General features: G+C 47.6%; 1 protein-coding gene across 1 annotated transcript in view; it reads left to right on the forward strand.

The window, feature by feature from the left end:
- LOC142558064 (glycine receptor subunit alpha-4-like) overlaps positions 1–14,345 on the forward strand; it is a 99,755-nt gene that overhangs the window by 639 nt on the left and 84,771 nt on the right. The gene's annotated exons all lie outside the window — the stretch shown is intronic.

The following is a 14,345-nucleotide window of genomic DNA, read 5'->3' on the forward strand; positions in this document are numbered from 1 at the left end:
CATTGTTTCTGTTGCTAAAACAAATATATATTTTGAAAGAACGCTACTGCACATTCTTGCGTGCACTTATTACAGATTTATATAGTACATATTGCTCAGAAGTACCCTACCTCAATTAATTTAGACATTTTGCTCTCTGAGGAGCCTTCAGTCTATTAAAAGAGCTTTATGAACACTAAGTTCTTGACAAAAACCTACGCAGTAAGCGCGCAATGGGCTACGTGCTTGCCTACATTGATTTGCTAAGTAGAGTTTATTCTAAGAGTAAGCAGAAAGTCTGCCAGACGCTCGTAGAGCTTGCGGAAGCTCTACAGTTAGAGCTTCCGCAAAGAAAGCAAAGAAGAATAAAAAGACAGCAGATGTAAATAACTAACAACACATTAAACCAAGTTCGTACTCTAAAAAAGAAACAAGAATATGTAAGCAATATAGAAAGATTATGCAAAGTAGACGTACAAAATGGAACCATGGTTCAGAATTCAAACCCAAAAGGAGCTCTGCAGTCGTTTTCAAAAGTTAAAAGGCCACCCCAGCAACCGAAACCAGAACTGCGCCGTATTGCGTCCACTTCTGTTCCTTTTGTCCGCATCTGTCGCTGTGTAATTATACCTTGCGCGACTCGTAGAAAAAGGCGCCTGAAGGGCTACAAATTTCACCGAATTCTCATCTGCGTAAGGTGGTAGGCAAGTCGGGTCAATCTTAGAATGTGATCATTGCATGCATTCTGCTAGTTCTGCGCTTGTCAGAGTTCGCGAGTTGTGAGTGAATGTTCGTTGCACTGGAGTATGCACGTGGCCGCGTGATGAGGTCTGCTGAGGGCGTAAGTGAATGTGTCGATAAGTCTTGCAGTCATGAAAAACACGAAATACTGAAATATGGAGATGTGGATGGAGTTGGTGTTCCCTTCTGTGTACTGATGGTGTACGTTGGTCGTCATGATAAATTGGTTTTATTGAGTATCGACTTTGGTACCCCACTGTACAGAGGGATACGATGTGGACTGATATTGTTCGCTCGTTGACAATTCGGATCCACGCGAGGTCGTCCAGGCTAAATGTGATGAACGTTAATCTGCTACCTTGGTAAAAAATATAAGAAAAGTATTTGGGCGGCAGTTTCCTTGGTTCTTTTGAATGTAGGTATATGTGCTCATATTCCAATATTGTTTTAATGTGTTGTAGGCCTATTGTGTATGCAATAGATAAAAAGACACAAAATAGGCCAGGCGCAGCGGATCCTCCCATATATTTCAGCCATGAGCTGCATTTTTTTGGCAACACACAAGAACTATGTGACATTTACAGTCCTCAAAGACAAAATGAAATCGTCCAATGACGTCTACGCTAACTTATGAGAACTTACTGAGGGAATATTCATATTGCTTCATGGCACCCTTCTACCTTTCATGTAATTTTTAGTTGCCAGGCTCATATGTCGTTTGCGCGCTAACCACTATGTTTATATTTTTTTCTGAACTGGCCACCAGCAAGACGTACACGATGCTCACGATGTGCAAGCACAATAACACTTTCTTAAAGGACAGTGAGTGGCGTAGTCGGCACCGTCAAAAAGACCCCAACATTTCTTAAATCACTAATAATAGCTCTTAAGGAATTACATTTTTTTTCATAGTGCGGCTCCCGGCATTCGTAACCTTAATTTGTCTCGTCCTTGCAGTATTGGCGCTTAGCCATGAAATTCAGAAGGTGATCACTCCAGTAACCCAGCAAAGAAAATATACTCATCATCCCGAAGCTAATATGAATGTGCTCCCGTTAGGATATAAAAGGACTGACCTTCGAGCAACTGCGCAAAGGCCATTCCTTTCAGCAGTTGCTGTAGTAGCAGGTGCTCATTCAGGGCCTCAAAACGGCAGTTCTTTGCTGCATCATGGAACATAAACAGAAGGTCCTGGGAAGACTACCTCGATTAATATTAGGTCCCAGAACGAGTGTTATGGAGCGACAACTGTATTTGTTGGACGTCTCACTAATCGCTTTCACCGTCACTGTGATATACGCGTCTGTTTGTCAACGCCGGGGTGGGGGATGCCGCAGTGAAGGTTGCGCATGCTTGTCGTTTTGCTGCGGAACGAAAAACTCTTCAACAAGAAAGCTAGCCGAGGAATATGTGCCGCTGACTGTAGGGCGCCAATTTAATTCAGGATTCTCAAATGACGATCCCGCCTGTAATCCAGGCTAATCGCATAGAGTCGGAGGCTTCTAAGAAGAGACAATAAGATTTCTGCCGTTGTGAGACCTATTCAGACGTCGTGTGCTCGTCGTGCAGGCTTGATCAGGCGACGTCGGGTGGATGTGCGACGTGCTCAGAGGTCCTCCGGCTGAGTTCAGCAGTATTACGCGGGGTAAATGCGATAAAATAAAATCCGAGAACGCATACACACTACTTACAAGTTGTAAATGTGAAACAACGTGCAATTAAACGCCGCTGAGCCATCCTTCGAGTGACGAACTCCTGGCGGGCAAGTCAGCGTGTTGAGACGTGTGGGTCGTTTTGATTTGACGTTCCCGAGGCGCAGTTAGAACGCAGGCAAGAGCTTTCGCTGTCGAGGCACGCGTGGATAACACACGCTTCCGAGAGTGAGAACTAGGGTGACGTGGCGTCGCGGCGATGCCCTCTCCCCTCACGCAACACCTGGTGCACTATCGCTGCAACAGGTGTTCCTTATCGCCCACTCTGCTCCGTCGAGGCGTGCTCGTGACGTGGTGTCGCAACCAATGATATTTTGGGTGCCGTTTCGCTGCTACAGACAACAGACGCCAGCTTTTTCGCTCAGTGGGCCATTTGACGCTTTCGCATCAATAATTATTCGCTGCTGCCATGCTACAAATGATTGCAGTATGCTGCCAGCTGTTCACAAAGGAAGCACCGGGACTAGGGAGGTTTCTTTAAGAATGATATTTAGGAGGTTTAAGGCACAGCACGCCCAACCATGCTTTATTACCAAAGAGGCAGTGTTTCTAAATATACGTACTGGCGCCCGCTGCGGCAGGCCGTTAGAAATACATAGTTTAAACATGAAATATTCCTGAATTCCGAAGCAGCGACATATGACGCCTGGGACCCACCGTGCGCAGCAATTCCCTATCCTATTTAATTAATTAATTTATGGGGTTTTACGTGCCAAAACCACTTTCTGATTATGAGGCACATCTATCCTATTTCTCAGTAACACTGCAGTGGAATACTAGCCACGCTGCAGGCGACATCAGGGCTACTCGTTCTTGCTCCTGCAATGACGACCTGAATATATAGAGCCATCAGATATTTTGCTGTACTGTTGCTCGACGTGAAAGGACGAGACAAGATCATATGCTTGCGGAACAATACAAAAGAGGCTCTAAAGCGAACAGCACTTTGGTTGGACCCAGAAAATGTTAGCAGTGGCATTTTGTTAAAGGTTGAACGTACTATAGCACTTGAATGAAAGACTGCTGTAAGTGCAAAGGAAACTAAAGAAGCCGAAAGCGCGCTTTCCTTGCCCGCTTTATCGTTTATAAATGTACTCCCAAGCATCCACAACGCAACAAAGTGAGAAAAAAAAATAAGAATCAAGAAATCTTGCAGACTTTTTGGCACATTGACGGTATTGTGGTGACTTGTCAGAGCAGTCAAACGCAACAAGCAAGTTCTTTATTCTGCCAATATTTGAAGCTTTCTAATACTAAAAACACTATTGTCCGTTTCGGTTGAGTGTTCTAAGTGAGCAATCACTATTTGTTAGTACAAATATCTTCGAATGCTTTCCAGAATTCAAAATTCAATATTATAGAATTATCAGCTTTGATCACTCAAAAGTCAAGCTGGACGTGGGCTGCGATATCTTGTATCCCGACAGCCTGAGTAAATATACAGCGTAAGAAGCGACGAAGTGGAGTGACACGTTAGAGGCTAAACAGTAATCAGTCGCACCTTCCAAAGATTCCTCAGTATACGAAAAAACTGATAAGCCTGTGCCTGTGTGCGCGACGCGAATAATGTAGAACTTCGTGGAACGCACGCGGGTCCCAGCGATTACTCTGGAACATTCGACGAGTGCTGTGTAAAAGCCGACGCGCTAGACCCACTGATAAGATTTTCGACGATCGCGGACTGTGTTCGCCGCTATCGTTGTGCTTTAAGTGTAGCCTGTCTTTGTGGGCACAGGTTCGCCCAATAAAAGCTAGTTTTGTCTTTCACAGTATTGCTACCGTGTTCTTTAACGTCACTACCATGTGACATCTCCGAATTTACCTGATGTCACGTGGTGGAGACGTTGAAGAACATAGATCAGAACTCAGATCAGAACTCAGAAGGTGTCGCCCGATAAAGACAAGTACACGTGTCAATATAATATAATATAATATTTGGGGTTTTACGGGCCAAAACCACTTTCTGATTATGAGGCACGCCGTAGTGGAGGACTCCGGAAATTTTGACCACCTGGGGTTCTTTAACGTGCACCTAAATCTAAGCACACGGGTGTTTTCGCATTTCGCCCCCATCGAAATGCGGCCGCTGTGGCCGGGCACGTGTCAATATTACACAAATACAAGATTCCTTTGTAGCAATGTATTCCTAGTTGGCTCATTCCGAAACGTTACTATCCGCACACTCCTAATAATTATTCACTGCCAACAATCTCAAGGCAGCCCTATGATCCTCCGACCCGCTGTCTTGTTGAGCGAAAGCTTCCCCAGAACACGTTCGCCACGGCTCCGTAAGGCCCTGTATTGACTTCATGCTTTGTAAGGTTGCTCACAACTTGTTTTAGGAGCATTAGTGATGTGAATATCCACTTTAACAAATAAAAAACATGCCTTTCGTTCGTAGTTCCACAGAATCCGTTTAATTAAACAGCCTGCGTATTAAAGGCTCAGCGATACTGTGTAGTTCTTCTGTCTCCGTTATGAAGTCCACTAAGAGCTTAACCCGCTTGTTGTTGTTTTTTACACTCATTGCTCCTACGGCAATCCATCACAGGCCAACTTTTTAAAGAACAGGATTTGGGATAATTAATCCTTTTAAAAGCGAAATGGCCTGCTTTGTCTCAGGACATTAGCCGCAATAAATATTATTAGACAGTTTTAGTACTGCGCCATGATGATACGCACGCAGCACGCACGTGCTTTGTGGAACGTAGGAGCGCGGGTCGTGTTAGGGCTTTTAGTACTGCGAAATGCCTACGTAGGGAAACGGGCTAGCGTTAGACGCCGGGCGCGTCGGGGCGCATTGGCCGCGTCCGCCAGTATAAGTTGAACCAGCGGTGGAACTGAACGCTGTTGATCTCGCTAACGTGGTGTAACGTGTGGGCGCATTCCCGGGTCGCCGAACTATATTTAGTCCTTGTGCTTTTAATACGGGTTAACTACACGAATCAAATCGAGAGAAAAAAACATGTACTTGCTTTCTGAAGCTGGCACGGTAATTTGCAGTCGAGCCTCTCGCCCAAACAGCACACACTGAACAAGTTCTAAATAGAAAAAATTCTTATTTTTGCTATGCTTTCCCACTGTGCGGGATCCGAGTCTGGCTTCTGCGCGTCCACTTCACGCAGCAAAGCCAAATCGTAGGCCATTGAAAAGTACAGCCTTCGCGTCGCCTTTGACGCTGCCATTTTTGGAAACTCTTTTCTCGCGCTCTCTCGAACAAACCAAAACCACGAGAGCAGCACGCAAGGCTCCCTAGTTAAGCAGGCAAGAATCACATGCGTGCGTACGCAGCGGTCGCGTACGCATCACATACCGTTCGTGTTACGTTCTGCACACGCGCACTTTGGAGAACGTAGCGATCTTACATACGCAACGTCGTTGCGTACTCTACGTACGCAGTACTAGAACTGTCTATATTTTAGTAGGATCTTGAAGCTGAATAAGCGCAGCGCGCGAAGCTTTCCAGACAGTTTTTCTAGGAAAGTGGCATATCCCTGAACATGACGTTTTAAAAGAAAGTGAGTTTGCTGCACTTCTCACAGTAACGGGTAAATCTTTCTTAACTTGTTTATCATACAACGGTTGTGTCTACGAAGACTAATTAATGCTTAAAAATAGCCGTCATAAAGAAACTTGAGCCATTAGGTATCCTTATTTTATTTGAATGTGAAAGCATGATGACTTGTCTAAGTTATCACCTTAAATTGAAACGCCACCTTAATCCACCTTAATCAACTTAATGCACCTTGATCGACCACAATACACCTTAAGACAACTCATTGCACCTCAATTCACTTTAAGCCATCTTAATCCAATTTTTGGAGTAGGCCAGGTCGGCTTCTTAGGATGTGGGCCACGGTGTCCGTCCAGCGCCGTGTCAATTCGCAGTGCAAGCCGGGAACATGACGTCATCACTTGGTCACTTGGGTGTTGGTACCATCGAATGATAACACCGGACGCCAGATTTTTCGTTTCATGTGGGGTATAATGCTTTTGGAATAAAAAAGAAAGGATGATTCCTTCGGAACCTTGCCGTCAGTGACGCGTGATACATGGAGCGCAGATCCGCTTCACGCTAGCGGCCCGCTGCTGGATGACGCAAACACAACCGGTGCTTCCCAATTTCACTTTCGCGCCCTCTGATATCCTGAATTCGCCGTGCCACAGCTGCACGGGAAGTCACATTTTTCCAGATCAAGCAGTTTGTATTGCTTCTACATAAAGTTCGCTTGAATTTCCTAATTACGATCAGCCCACTGAAACTAAATATTTAAACGACAATTATTCGATTATGGCCTATAACCGACCAATTACCGCTATGATCCGTCACCGTGTGGTCGCCACCGCTGGAGGCATGTTTCTGGAGAAACCGCCCTCCTATTGATGCGTCAGCGTCAAATGGCCCATTGATCGGAAAGCCTGGCCGGGTCTAGCTGCAGCGAAACAGCAGATAATTTCCCATTGGCTGCAAAGCCGCGTCACGAGCGCTGCTCGCGCGCTCATGTGACGCTGGCTCGTGCTTGCTCAAGGCTCAGGCTGCGGCGGAGCGCAGCGGGCGAAAGGAAACACCTGCTGTCGGGGTGTTGCGTGAGGGGAGAGGGCATGGCCGCGACGCCACGTCACCCTTTTTCCCGCTCTCGGATGCCTGTGTTATTCGCGGGTTTCTAGTCCGCTCAAGCTCTCGCCTGCGTTGTAACTTCACCTCGGCAAGGCCAAATGAAAACACGCAAAGCGTCTCAGCGCGCTTGCTGGCCTGCAAGGAGTTCGTAACTTTAAGGACCTCTGAGCGACTTTCAATTGGACATCATTTTTCAGCATGAACTGCTTTTACCTCTCGTTGAAAGTGACCTTGAAGAGACCTTGAGCAAAAAGGCAGTGCCGTCACCTGGGCACTGAAATGAGAACATCCGCGCACTCAAATGAGAACATCCGGGCAAGTTGCGAGAAGAAAACGACATCCACCCACCTTCTGTACGGGAGCGCATTGCATACTGCAGACGATGAGCAAAACGAGAACAAGGTGAAAACGGGAGCCAATGTTTCGATAGGTAGACTTGCCTTTTTTAAGGCGACAGACATCATTGCCGCAGCACCGCAGCACATATTACATGCTCTAGTTACTGCCAAACAAATTACCAACAAAAGAATGCTGCTTCCGAGTTTTTTCCTAATATTTGTTCACAATATCACTCAAGCTGCAACGTCTAGTACGCTGAAGTTGCATTTGTCATTTGTCCTGTACACTTGATTCTCAGCTTTTGGCACTGAGAGTTGCCGGTCCTCTTTTCAACGCCAGTGGTCCGTGAGGCCCGCGGCGCGTCCGCCACACCGGCAACGCAGGTAGCGTACGGTGCACGACCGGTGGCTGTTTGATCGGTACACTTGGAATTCGGTTCTGTCTGTGACAGGAGACTATTGCGCCCGTATAGACCGGTGCACAGTATCGCGTGGTGCAGTGTGGTGTGGTGGGGTGTGCCGTTGCAAGCATGCGCTATACCCATTTCAAAACTGTGGCAATTATCTCCATCTAATCTGCTTTGCCAGTTGCTATTTCATGCTTACATCTACTCTCGATTACGAGAGCGTCCGCAATTCTTTTTCAAAATGGCGCTTTTGATTGAAGCGCAGCTCTTAGGCACCCGTTCATGCGTTTAGCGTCGGCGTGCCTCTGCGTGCCTCGGCGGCGTAGTCGAACGAATGAGCACAATGAAAAATGAAAGCGCGAGTGCGGACTGCACCGGGGTAGAAGATCAAATACGGCTAGAGCGTAGAGAACGGGACGAGAAAAAAAAATTACCGACGATTACGTTACTTCCTAATGCGAAATTTGAGCGCAGCAAATAAGCTGTTTCACCTTTTCGATAGATTGAGGCAAAGAAATCGAGCAACACATGTATGCGCTATCACAGAATTTTTTTTTTATATTTCCCGTACTCCTGGATCATCTCGACGGCGGCGACGGTAAGCTTCTGCTTCGGCGGCACGCACCTCTGGATTCTGACGGCGACGGCGCTGGGCCTCTGCTCTGGCAGCTCGTTTAGCAGCAGCAGCAGCAGCAGCAGACGGAGGACTTCCATCGGTCGTCTCGCTCATGGCTCAGAAAGAACTGGCAGATTATTTCGCAGTGGCGAACGGCAGCGGCAATTTCGGCTCGGGCGGTGCACATATACAGATCCGCCGCCACCGATCTGGCTCTCTGATTGCCACCGCACAGGGCGAACGGCAGCGGCAATTTCGGCTCGGGCGGTGCACATATACAGATCCGCCGCCACCGATCTGGCTCTCTGATTGCCACCGCACAGGGGTTGCATTGGAGGAGGAGCGAAGAAAGGAATTAAGTTCGAGCCGGCGCTTTGACAACCGGAGACTCGCAGGAAGAGGGGGGAGGGGGGCGGCGTATACACCCAGCGGCAAACGATGGGGGCAGAAGCGCGCGCAGCAAGCGGACAACACGATAAAGGGAGGAGGGAAGAGATAGCAGCGACTGACTGATGCCGCTGACGCCGATAGTGAGTCAACCCCAGCTGCGGAGTTGGTTTCAGGGACAACGCCGCCGATGCCGACACAAACAATATGATACCCTCGCTTCCACAGCGCTAAGAACCAGGTCTAGCCGTGGGAAGGTGGTCACGTATTCGTCGACGTGCCGGGGCCTACGTGAAATAACCGGCGCGTCGGCAACTGAAGAGCACCCTATCCGCCACACAAGAACAGGGGGGGGACCCTTTCCTCCTCTTTCTGCATGGCGGCGACGGTGTTCTATGCAGTCACGTTATCTTGACTCTCTAGCGGCGTCAGCGGCATCCAGCGGTATCAGTCGGTCGCTGCTAGCGCTGGGGGGATGAAAGGGGGGCGGAGCTGGTTACGAGGCCGACGACAACGCCGACGACGACGCGAAACCCAGGAACGGACGCCAAAGAGCTGCGCTCTAAAATGGAGGAGGAGGGTGCAGTGAAAGCATGAGAAGGAAAGCGGAGGAAGCAACCTTCAAGCACCACGAGATGGCCCTCACGTCCGCGCATGCGCGGCAATGGAAATACCGGCTGTGCGGAAGAAAGAAAGAAAGGAACCAGAAAGCTCGCCTTCGTGCATAGCGTTCGCGGCAGGCGTTTGCCGATAAAGATTACGGTTGCATAAGCTCTAGTTGCTGGGAAGCGGTGACTGTGTTACCTGTCTGTAAGTAACGCCGTGCGTCGTGGCTCTGGAAGTGGGTACGGTCATCGGTACAATGCCTCATATATCGCGGAATATAGCGGCACCTGAATTTCATACTAGGGAGCACGGTAATCGTCGGTGAATTTCTTTAAAAATATTACTTAAAGAGAGAGGGATAGGAATACAGGAAGGCCGGGATGTTAACCGGTCAAGAGTCTGATTGGCTAGCCTACGCTGGGGGAAGGGAGAAGTGAAATATAGAGAAGGAGTAGATACGTGCACCGACATTACTTGAGTTAAAGCCGCTCGCACAAACCACACGTTCTGAGAAAGCACAAGAGTGCCTTCACTGCCTTCTGAGCTGACGATCGGCAAGGATGGTGCTCTGGTAATGTCTGTTCACTCAGAGGACGATCATCTAATTTCCTCAATGTGTTGGACAAATATTGTCTTTGTGCTTGAAATTAGGGTCAATGGCACAATAAGTAGTCAATATTCTCCTCGCATCCGCAAACAACACATTCAGAGATATCAGCCATTCCAATTAGTACTGAGTAGGCTTTCGTGAAGGCAACTTCAAGTCACAACCGACACCGAACAGGCGCTTCACGTCGGTGAAGTCCGGCCGCAAGTCTGAGTTGCAGTGAAAGGTTTAGTCTATGCAGTCTTGTGCTTCTTGGATGTGCGGTATTCAACTCTGCTAAGGAGATCGTGCGTGCTGGAATGCGAAGTTGTCTCGCAGCGTCAGTCCTTGAGAGAGGAATGGGGACGCAGCGGTCCTCTTGGTTAGACGTCCGAGCTCCCCAGTCTGAGTTATCTTTTCCAACGATACCGCAATGAACATTGAAAAGAGATATCATGGCCTTTTTCTCTGAAGTGGTGGAGAACTTACACGATTTCGCACGTGAGCTGATCATGAGTTTCGTGTAGGAGAAACGACTGCACACATTGCGAGGCCGGCCTTCAATAACAGAACATTGGCCGTTTTCGAGGACTTTCAGCATTTATCACATGAAGCGCGTCGTGGAGAGCCGCGAGCTCTGCAGCTGTAGACGTAGTGACCTGGGAAGTCTTGAGCCGCGGGGTTATTCTCATTGTTGGTATAACTAGAGCGCCCCCGGAACTGGTTGATTTAGTTGATCCATCAGTATAGACGTACTTCCAGTCGCTGTATTTCTCGCACAAGAGAAGTAAGGTTAGTGGCTTGAATGCTGATGACGGCAAGCCCAACTTTTTCTGGAGTCCTAGGATTGTGAGGTTTGCTTGACTACGGCTCACATACCATGTAGGGATCGAATGTCTTGCCGCACGTGCGTAACCTGACCTGAGAGAGGCGCGGGGCGCGAAGACAGTCGCACTGAATGTCGTGTGGGGCATTTCTACTGGGAGACTTGCGAGGTGGTGCGTTGGGGTCCGGGCGAAGTATCTTATGTGCACATGCATTGTTTCAATGGTAATGTGCGCTTTAATAGTGCAACCCTGAACGACTGCAATAACTTCAGTCATTGACGCACTCCGGGGTAGACAACGCATATCTTAAGGGCTTGGGCTTGTATGCTTCGTATTATATTCAGGTTAGTTGTGCAGCTGTTGGGGATGACCGGTAGTCTGTACCGCAGGAATCCAATAAAGAAGACCCTGTACAGTTGCAGCACACATTGTATTGGTACTCCTCAGGTCTTTTCTGCTAGGAACTTAAACACGTGGCAGGTTCTCGTCAGATCTTTTCTCACATAGTTCCCAGGAGGTGTCCAGGCGAAATTTCTCTCAATGGCCACCCCCCACAATCAGGGACTTGTGCTGTGCGAGATCAGCTGTCCGTAGATAGATATCGCTTATAGAGACATTGATTTCCTGGTAAACACCACCACTGCACACTTTTCACATGATAGATGAAGTCCTTGTTATCGAAGCTAGGAAAGGAAGGAAGGAAGGAAGAATTGGAGAAGGAAAGGCAGAGAGGTTAACCAGTTTAGCTTAACCGGTTTACTACCCTACACATGGTAGCGGGATGGGAGGATGAAATATGGGGAAGGGAGAGATAGGGAGAGCACATAGCAAATCACACACATCGTCCGTTGGAGTCCATCACTCTTGCGTGGTACGTGACATCACTGTCGCAGCCGCTTGTCCAATCCCGTCTCTCTCAAAAGAAGGTAGGATGATGTCAAAGTAGCTGCCTTCTCATGCCGCGCGCGAAGCTGCAGTCGCGTCACGTGAACCCGACGTCCAAATACAGATCTCGTAGGCATAGATGGAGAGCCTAAGGGTGCATGGTAGGATATGTCGGTGAGGCCAATGAGTGTTAGATTGAAGCGGGTTAGGCTCAGTGCTCCGCCCTGAGGCACCCCACGGTTACTGTAATGCTGGGAGGTCGGGCCATTCTCAATAAACATTAAAGAGGATCTCTTATGTGGATAGCTAATAATCGAGAAATATATCTTGGCGCCTATTCCTACTGCCTGTAACGCGTTGACAATTGCTTCGTACTTTACGTTATCGTACGCTCCTTTAACAGTCAGAAAGAGGTCAGCAGATAATGTTTTGCAGGACATCTGCAAAGGGTTATCTGCTACCCTGTTGCCAACGAAGTCTACAAAACATCTGCGACTGAAGTTTTTATACCAAGCGCTTCTATGAGGATTACTTAGTCTTCGTAGAAGCACTCAGTATAAGAACTTCAGTCACAGATGTTTTCTAGACTTCGTTGGCCAAAGCTCTTTTTATGGCGTTGCAACTGCAATCGGGGTGCGTTCTTACCGTAGCCGCCACGGTCGTCGTGCTGTCCAGGAATCAACGGGTCATGTGTGCCCGTTATGTGAATCTTTAGAAAGCCTCCATAACCGCTCTGTGTGTTCGGCTGCAAGAATGACGAAGCGGACGCACTATCACACCCTGCCTAATTGTACCTACCGGATCCAAGGCAGTGCTCTTGCTTCCGCTGCTGTCATCGTCTCTGCGCAACTTCATATTTTTCCTGCTGAGCTAGGAGCCAGACCAGATAGCACGCTGTGGTGCGTACACTTGTGTGAGCGCAATGGCACTGACACCAGTGCAAAGCAAATCTTAACATCAGCAGGAATGTCCTGAAGTGGATCGTTAATTTTTTAACTAAACGACATCAGTTAACTTCTACCAATGGACCTTGTTCTGCACTAACCCGTGGCAAGTATGGTGTTCCGCAAGGTTATGTGCTTGGGCCGATTCTCTACCTTATCTATATTAATGTCATAAGCAGCCACCTTACTTCCACTATTGCACTATTTGCCGACGACTGTGTTATTTACAGAAATATCACTGACCCTATTGATACTAATGCCTTGCAGTCCTATCTTGACGCAATTGCTAAGTGGCATTAACAATGGCAGATGGAGATTAATGTTTCCAAAACAAACGCTGTAACGTATCAAACGCTGTAACAAACGCTGTAACTCATGGTGTCCTCCTTTTGTTCTTTCAATAATGTGGCCATTGTGAAGGTGAGTGAGTCAGGGAGAAAACTTTATTTCGAATCAGAGCGATTCGTGTCCAGTGAGTTAGTGGACTGGGCCACCCGCCGAGATTATGGCCAAGGGTTCTTGCCTCTCAGTGGCTTCCTTGGCCCGCTGAATTGCCCAGAGTTGGTCTTATAGGTTCGAGCAGAGCAGCGTGGCCTGCCTTCGCTCGCGGAGGCTGTGTATAGGAGCTTCGCTCTCATTGTCATGTATTCATTCCTGACATTCGCATAGCATGTGTTTTTTCAGACCTGACATGGGCGCAAACACATTGATTACATCACCACCAAATCGTCGAAGACCCTGGGTTTTATTGGTGTCACATTCCGCAAATCAGGAAACCAAACTATTAGCATACACAACTTTAGTCAGATCGCAACTAGAAAACGCGGCCATCATCTGGAACTCGCATCAAGCATACCTTGCCGGGTAACTCAAATCATTGCAGAATAAGGCCGCTAGGTTTATCACAAGGAAGCACTCTCGCTACTCTATTATTACTGATATGAAATCCCATCTAAATTTATGTTCACTGGAAACGCGATGACTTCTTACCTTGTTATTTCACTTTCACCGAATTTATTACAGTCCTGCGCCATTCACAGAATCTCATATCAAACAGGCCCATCGCATCTTTCCCCGATTAGAGCACGGCTGTAAGTTGCAACCAAAGATCGCTCGTACCAAGCTCATGCATCATTCACCATTGTTCCTTCCCATTTACCATTGGAATAAGTTGCCTGCGGGAGTTGTTTCTGTCAACAACAACGATGCTTTCGTTAGCAAAGTGAAGGGATTATTGCATGCCGGCTGTTAGAATTGTATCATTCTCTACTGTACTCACTACCATTGTAGTTCTACTTTTTACAGTATGTTGTCAATGCTTGCAGTGTATTTTCCAGTGGGTTTATCATGTTCTCAGCAAATAGTGTTCGTTTTGATTCTATAATTTCACAATTTATTGACCGTGATATATTACGTGAAGTCACGTAACCCCCTAGGTTATGTCTGCAAAAGGGCCTTTAGGATTCATGAATTAAGAAAACGCCAACGGTTTTCCGTCAGTCTCTTTCATCATCAATGTTTTCCACTGGTAACGCTGAAGTCGGCGTTTCTCACCACTCTAGAGTTGTTACGAAGGAGGTTTAGCGAAAATCCGACGACACCTAAGCACTTAGAAGTTGCCAATGCAAAAACACTACTGTCCCATTGAACGCCGCTCCTCGCGGACAAGCGAGCGCATTGAGACGCTTCACGCGTTTTG

The sequence above is a fragment of the Dermacentor variabilis genome, chromosome 9 (genome assembly GCF_050947875.1).
Source record: "Dermacentor variabilis isolate Ectoservices chromosome 9, ASM5094787v1, whole genome shotgun sequence".
In the NCBI taxonomy this organism is placed as follows: Eukaryota; Metazoa; Arthropoda; class Arachnida; order Ixodida; family Ixodidae; genus Dermacentor; species Dermacentor variabilis.